At 33.8% G+C, this 8037-nt stretch overlaps 1 pseudogene; it reads left to right on the top strand.

The window, feature by feature from the left end:
* Positions 1-4302: 4302 nt before the first annotated feature.
* Positions 4303-7713, top strand: LOC108336759 (30S ribosomal protein S5, chloroplastic-like; annotated as a pseudogene).
* The last annotated feature ends 324 nt before the right edge of the window (positions 7714-8037 follow it).

Raw genomic sequence — 8037 nt, 5'->3', positions numbered from 1 at the left:
GAAGCTGACCCAGAATCCATGTTCGAATGGGTTCAGAGACGGCGGGAAGGTAGTGGTGCCGGAAAGATTGAAGAAGAGGTATTGGGATTAGGAGAATTGGAAGAAGAATGATGAGAAGCACAGATGAGACAAGAGAACACAATCTTTAGGATTGTCTTTAGAACTTGACCCCTTTGAGGAATCAATCTGGGAGGTGAATTTGTTGCAGGCATTGTGTTTGAGAAAATGGTGATTGAAATGGAAAGTGAAAAGTGAAGGGTGAGGCAGTGCCGACGTTGTTATAAATAGTATGTGTCTGAACCGCGTGAACCGAGTAGGATGCTCCGTGTGCCCAGGATTTTAATCTCAATTCAAATTCCACACAACTTAATGAAAACAAAAAGTGAAGACTCGTTCCAAAGATAGAAGTAAGTGGTTTGGTTAAATGAATTCAGCTGAAAATTTAAGGCAGAAGCTCGACGCTATGCTCTGTTTGGCCATTATTGGAATGGGTCTGTGCTTCGTGTTCCAGGCCTCAGGGTACAATCATCAAGTCCAAACACGGTCTACATATTTAAAGATTTCGAAAGCCGAAAGGAATCTATCTAGATTGTACTTGCTTTGAACAAGTCATGCAAGCTCGTGCCTTCATTTTTTTTCTTCTCCTTTTACTACTTTTCTTGGGGCCCCATACTTTCAATAATAGTTTTTGGTTCAGTTTATATTTTTCACGTAAAACTATATTACTAGAAAAATTTCACATATTTACAGTTCAAAGGATGTTTGTCTTTTGTTTTCACTATTATATGCAATCATGAGCGAATCTTAATAGAGATGGGTAGTTTGATTATTCTTAATTTTGTTGTTGGATCCACAACTTTTAATGTTTTTATCTTCAATAAAAAGAAATTGGTAATTAGTAAAGATATAATTTTTTGTATTTTTTTATGTATAAGATAAAGGTAATTTAGTATACGTGTGAGAGGAAGAGAAATTCACACAAACTACCTTACAATGTAAATAAAATAAATTATAAAATTAAATCTTAAAATTAATTATACTTAATTTAAAATATTATTTTTATTTTACAAAATTATTGGTCAAAGATTTGTATATAATAAATCAAGTGATATCATTGTCGTACTTTTTTCAATATTTTTTATAGTTTGGTAAAAGTTTATTTGTCTGCTTTTAGAGTGGGATGTTGGAAGATAGCATGGTTCTATTTCAACAACCAAGTTAATCCCTTCTAGTGGAGTGATGGGTAATCACCAGCTGGCCTAGGTCAATTATAAAGTGTCCATGGAACTTTAAAATAAAAGTGAAAGCAACAACATGAAAATGTGTGAATACAATTTTGGTATGTGTGTGAAAGCAACCACATTAATCCTTCTATCACACCGGATTCATAATTAATCACTATGCCTAGATTATAATTTGAAGATAAAAATACATGCTTTTTAGAGTCACACGTTTATTAATTATTTTTTTTATTTTAATATTTCATTATAGTTGTATTTTCAAAATTATGGCTGCTATTTCTTATATAAACTATATTTTTCACTTGAGTCTAGTCATGGTCCTCGTATGTTTGTTCCTTATATGAAACTTGGGTGATGTCTCCTTAATAGGACACAAGAACAAAATCAGAAAAGAAATTAGTTAAATGTAGGTTATCTTCGTTAATTTTGATTGTTTCTGTATAATTTTTATTATTATTCTTTTCAAAAGGGTGTTTAGTCTAGTCAACCATAAGCTTATGGTCCAATTATTTTTATTTTAATACTCATTCTATGTTTTTAATTTGTTGTTTTAAGGTTATTTTTGTAAAATTTAGAAATGTAATATTTTTTTTTAAAGTTTAGTAAATTAGTTATAGTTGAAAAAAAAAGTAATTACTATTCTTTTAAACATTGAAATTAAATAGAAAAAAAAAGTAATTACTATTCTTTTAAACATTGAAATTAAATAGAAAAAAAAAGTAATTACTATTCTTTTAAACATTGAAATTAAATAGAAAAATAAAATACAAGTAAAGATTTGGAAATTTTTTGTTTTTGTTTTTTTTTTTGGACGGCATGTAGGAAAATTAGTCGAAATTCAGTTTTCATAAAATCAAATTTTGTGTTGGATTTTTTTTATGTTTTTTGAAAAAGGGAATGAAAAAAAATAAAAATAAGTTCATTAGAGAAAAATTATGGTATATTAATATTTTATAAGCGTGTTTTTTTAAAAGAAATTTAAAAAGTGTATATTTATTTAGTAAAAATGATTTTGGTGTAAAAATTTAGAAATATTAAATTAAATAATATTAAAATTGTAGGTGATATTAATTGAAAAAAGTTGGAAATTATGGTGATTTAAATTAAAGCTATTAATTAGGAAAAAAAAGTTTAGTTATAATTTTGTCTTTTAAAATAAGTAACATATATTTAGTAAAGTAAGAATAAGAATAAGATTATTTAAGGGAAATGATTCCAAAAAAAAAAAATTTTGTTGAGAAATATTGTTATTTACAAATAATATTTTTTTAAGTAAATAAACAGTGTTGGGATAAGATTCAAATTTGCAGATTGTTAGTTTGTTAAATGTTGTCATAGGTATTCTATACTTATTATTTATAAAGTATAATTTTTTAGAATTTTTATGTTTGAAGAAGCAAAACAATAAAATACTAATTTTATATTTGTTTATTCAAACTAAAAGTTAATTTCAGTTTTATTTTAATAACTCTTAAGGAGTTTCATTAAATTTTAGAAATATTACACGAATTTTATTTTTTCAAGTTTAAAATGAATATTTTTATTTTTGGTTCACCTAGTTAAGATCACTAATCTGAGTTTAAATTATCAAGTCTCAACACGATCTACAAATAAAAAGATTTTTGAAGCCAAAAGGAATCTAGATTTTACTTGCTTTGAACAAGTCATGCAAGCTCATGCCTTCATTTTTTTTTCTCCTTTTACTACTTTTGTTGGGCCCGATACTTTCAATTATAGTTTTTGGTTTTTTATATTTTTTACGTAAAACTATATTACTAGAAAAATTGCACATCCCAAAATAGTAAATAATAATTGAGAAAAAAAATATATATAAATTTTGCATATTTTATCATTTAATAAGAGAAAAAATAAATAAAGAAAGATTTATTTAATGGGTGTTTATATTTCAAAGGATGTTTGTCTTTTGTTTTTACTATTCTATGCAATCATGAGCGAATCTTAATAGAGAGATGGCTAGTTTGATTATTCTTAATTTTGTTGTTGGATCCACAACTTTTAATGTTTTTATCTTCTATAAAAAAAATGGTAATTAATAAAGATATAATTTTTTTTTGTAGTTTTTTATGTATAAGACATAAAGGTAATTTAGTATACGTCACTAGTAAAAAAAAGTCTTCTAACTCGGCTAATACGTCTCGATTTAGACAAACTCGAAATATTTAAGTTTATAGGCCTCGGTTCAACAGTATAGACATCGGTTAGAGGAAGGAATCGAGGCTGTATAAACGTATTACTTCGGTTAACGTATAACCGAGTCAGTATTACTTCATTGCTTTCATTGCTTCCAGTTCGCGAGACATTTCCATTCTCGCACAAAAGCCTCTCCTGAAACCCTATCTTCGGCCTCTGCTAGGGTTCATCATCACTGATCCAGTTTTCTCCATTTTTGGCCGTTTAAACCACTGATTTCTTTCATTCCTACCGGTTGAATGCATCCTGCCTCTGAACTTACCGATTGAAACTTCGATTAACACCATTTTAATCGTTCTCACACCTTCTCCTTCGTTTTTGACCGAACAAAACACCTTCTCGTTCCATTTCACCGATTCAATCGGTGAATCCTTCTCTTTCCTCCGTTACAGCAGCTTGTGCTCCGGCGAGGATGACGATGGTGACCGGCGTCAAAAGCAGAGGGGAGGCGCGATGGTAGAGACGAGTACCGCGACGGCGATGATGGGAGGCTCGCCGATCGAAGGCGTTTGGCGAGCAGAGAAGATGGTGCCACGGTGCGAAGAGAAGAGTTAAACGGAGTTCCTTGATTTAGGGTTTGACGACGCGATTTGGAGTTTGGGGGAAACTTTTTGATTTAGGGTTGATGACGGCGGTGCTCTGTGGTGCGAAGGAGAGGGAGAGATTGGTGGAGTCGTAGTGGTTCGGTGCGAAGGAGAGAGAGAGATTGGGGGAAATATTGCAGGTTGTGTGAAGGAGAGAGAGAGCTTTCGCGGTGGTTTTGTGGTGGTCCGATGAATGGAGTGTTGAAGATTGGTGGAGTCGCGGCGGCATCCTGGTTCTCCGGTGGTTCGGTGGTGGTCCGACAACGATGGTGGTTCGGTGGAGTCGCGGCGTCCTGCTTCAGGTTTGATAGTTAATCAGTGAATGAGAAATATTTTGTTTCTTCACCCGTGAATGATGAATATTTTGTTTCTTGGTGAACAGAAAGGAGTTGGCAAGGAGACATTGAGAAGGTATGTGGAATGGGGCCAGTAAGAGAATTCCAACTCAAGTTTGCAAATGACCAAATTCTCTGGAATGCTTCCTGTTATTTTGTTTGCCGAAAGATCTAAGACATTGAGACAAACTAGGAATTTCAAAGATGAAGGAATGGTTCCTTCCAGCACATTGTTATGCAAGTCAAGCAATTCTAGATGAGCACAGTTTCCTATCTAAGAGGGAATATCTCCACTGAGTTGATTATTTGATAACTCAAGGAAGCTCAAGAATTTAATATTTGATAAATTGTTCTGCCACAGCAACACCCTCCTCAGGTTTTGCATGGAGCCCAATTCATAAGGAATGTTTCCAGAAAGCTGGTTTTCATACAGAAACAAATCCTCCAAGGCTGAGCAGTTCTGAATCTCTGGTGGGATATGACCTGAGAGATGCATCGTGTAGACTGAAAGTGTGTTCATATTTTTAAGCTCTCCTATAATAGCTTAATTCTTGATTGCTGGAATTTCTGCTTAGGAGAAACTGCCTCGGTTCAATAGGACTCGAGGCGAAACATTCTTCCAGAAAAAATATAAAAAAGTTTGTATGGCTTCGGTTATTGGTGAACCGAGGCAAAATCTTATTTTTTTTAACTCGGTTCTGACCAAGGCATAAAGTTTATCCTTTTTTACTTCGCTTGTATATGTCTCGGTTGCAGAACCGGTGCCTATAAGCGAAAGGAACCGGTGCCATTTCTCTTGACTGCACTAGTGCGTGTGAGAGGAAGAGAAATTCACACAAACTACCTTACATTGTATATAAGATAAATTTTAAAAGTAAATCTTAAAATTATATTTAATTCAAAATATTATTTTTATTTTACAAAATTATTGGTCAAAGATTGTGTACTTTTTTCAATACTTTTTATACTTTGAGTAAAAGTTTAATTGTGTACTTTTTTCAATACTTTTTATAGTTTGAGTAAAAGTTTAAATGTGTACTTTTAGAGTTTAAATCAAGTATATTTAGTAAAGTAAGAATGAAGAATAAGATTAATTAAGGGAAATGATTCGAACAAAAAATAACTTTGTTGAGAAATATTTTTATTTATTAATAATATTTTTTTTAAGTAAGTAAACAGTGTTAGGATATGATTCAAATTTGAAGATTGTTAGTTTGTAAAATGTTGTCATAGGTGTATTCTATACTTATTACTTATAAAGTATAATGTTTTTAGTATTTTCTTTGTCTTTTAATAAAGTGTTTGAAGAAGCAAAGTAATAAAACACTTATTTTATACTAGTTCAGTCAAACTAAGTTACGTTTAATTATATCTTAAAAATTCTTAAGGGTTTTACTAATTTTTAGAAAGATTACACGAATTTTACCTCTTTAGATTTAGAACGAGTATTTTCACTATACTATATGAAATATACCAATCGGAATTAATTGTCATTTATGGACAATTAACAGGTATTAATAGGTCAGATTGTATTATGCTTTACAAATATACGGTATTATTGGGTTTGATTGCCTAAAAATATATTGCACTAATGGTTAATCAATGGATTTGGCTGTCACAAGTCCTATAAATATACAATTGATGTCCAGGTACAATCATCTTTTTCTATCATAATAAAATAGTGACCTCTCTTTGTGAAACATATCTGACTTGAACGTCAGAGTGTATTCTGCAGGTCAACAACTCATCAAAGTAGATTGTATTCTCGGAGAGGATTGAAGATCAAAAGAGAGCAGAACAAGGAAGGACGGCCGACCCTCAGACCAATTTAACCGAAACACTCACCATTCTTGGTTCACCTAGTCAACACGACTAGTCCGAGTTTAACGACTCCTGGTTTATAAGTATTCTAACCATTTTTTGTCTCAACCCTAGATAACATGTCTAGATTTTTTAACTCAACTGAGTTAAACACCAAGTGTTTTAATTCTTTTCAGAATTTACAACACAAATAGTGTTATAAGAAAAGGTAGAGATTGATAACTCTAAAAGGGAAAATAAAAGCAATATCTTAGATTTGCTAAGATTTTTCTCTTTTGAAAAATATAGCTTCAGATGACATATGAGCACATTAAGGAACTCACAAAATTTTGAAAGAAAATATTTAGAAAATCTGGTTAGGAACTTACACTACAAGAAATATGTTTATTACCGAAGGATTAACACCGACGGTCTTTTATCCTTCGGTAAGTCAGTGACAGTACCGAAGGAATACGCCCTTCGGTAAAAGGTTCAATTGAGTGAAATGAGAATTTGGGATTTCGCTAACCCATTCTCCCAAATTCAGTTGTGAAATCTTCTCCCTCCCAAAACCTCTGGACCCTAATCTCAACGGTGGCCATTTTTTCGCAATTCCCGCTTCTTCCCGCTTCTCTCTTCTCCCCTCGCCGCCGCACACCGTCTCCCTCCTCTTCGCCAAACCCCAACACCACCCCTCCCTCCTCTACGCCAAATGCAAACCCTCCGATGACATCGACACCTCCAACAACGTCAACCCATTGGAAGACATCCCTCGGAGCCTGCGGAGGGATTTGTCACCCCTCCCTCCTTCGACGATGGCCCCCTCAAGACGGAGGACGAGATCGCCGCAGCCTACGAGGAGCTCTACAGCCCCACCTTCAGCGGCGTTTTCGTGCTCGGGAATGACGTCTTCGAAACGGACGCCCTGGTGAAGCAGGACACGGGGTTCGGGTCCAACACGAAGAAGGAGAAGGTCCGCGACGGGTTCGAAGATAGGGTGGTCCAAGTGAGAAGGGTGATGAAAGTTGTAAAGGGAGGGAAGCAGTTGCCGCCGTCGCCGCCGTTCAGAAGTCGTCGCCGTCGTTCAAAAGTCCGCCTCCAATGCCAGGAGGAACATCGTGAAGGTGCCAATGACTAAGTACTCCACTTTTCCCCACAAGTACACACTCAGTTTCTGCTTAGAATGTTATAGTTCTTTTGCTTCCTTGTATCTTCTGGAATTGGAGACTGAGATTAAGATTGAGATTGAGTTTCAGTTTGCTTCTCTTGTATTCATCATGTTTCCCCTTGTTGGTTCATCCCAAGAGCAACAGAAAATTACAAGCAGCCCTTCACGAACCAAAGAATATAAGGTTAGTTGTAGCATTGATTTACTGTTAGATTCCAAATTTTAGTTCATTTTTTACCCTAAAGCTTGTTAGTAGCTAATGAGATTATGCATTGGTTTGTCAGAGATCCGGGACAATGCAAAATTTAGACTTGTACAATTTGAACAGAAATCTTCCAAGAGAGCTAACTGAATCAGCTCAAGCTGTCTATTAGGGTGAAGGAAGTTCATGCCAGTGGAGAAATTCAAATCAGTTAAGCAGTATAATTCTTGTGTTCTTGGTTAAAGTTTCATTTTTTATGTTAGAAGTCACCTATTTGTATGTGTACTATAATTTATATTAACTACTATAAACCAGCGAGCCAGTCTAAGTCACTGCACTGTCCATGTAATGTATTAGTATTACCTGTATCACCATGGAAGTCGTGTATGAAAATAGTAGTTGTCTGATAACTTTTAAATTACTCATCCATTTATAATCCAGCTAGTTAACTTTAAAAGGCTTTTATATCACACGAAACAATGACCTCAACCATGTA

The sequence above is a fragment of the Vigna angularis genome, chromosome 1 (assembly GCF_016808095.1).
Source record: "Vigna angularis cultivar LongXiaoDou No.4 chromosome 1, ASM1680809v1, whole genome shotgun sequence".
NCBI lineage: Eukaryota > Viridiplantae > Streptophyta > Magnoliopsida > Fabales > Fabaceae > Vigna > Vigna angularis.
Note: the sequence above shows the minus strand (reverse complement) of the source record. Positions and strands in the feature narration are given on the sequence as shown.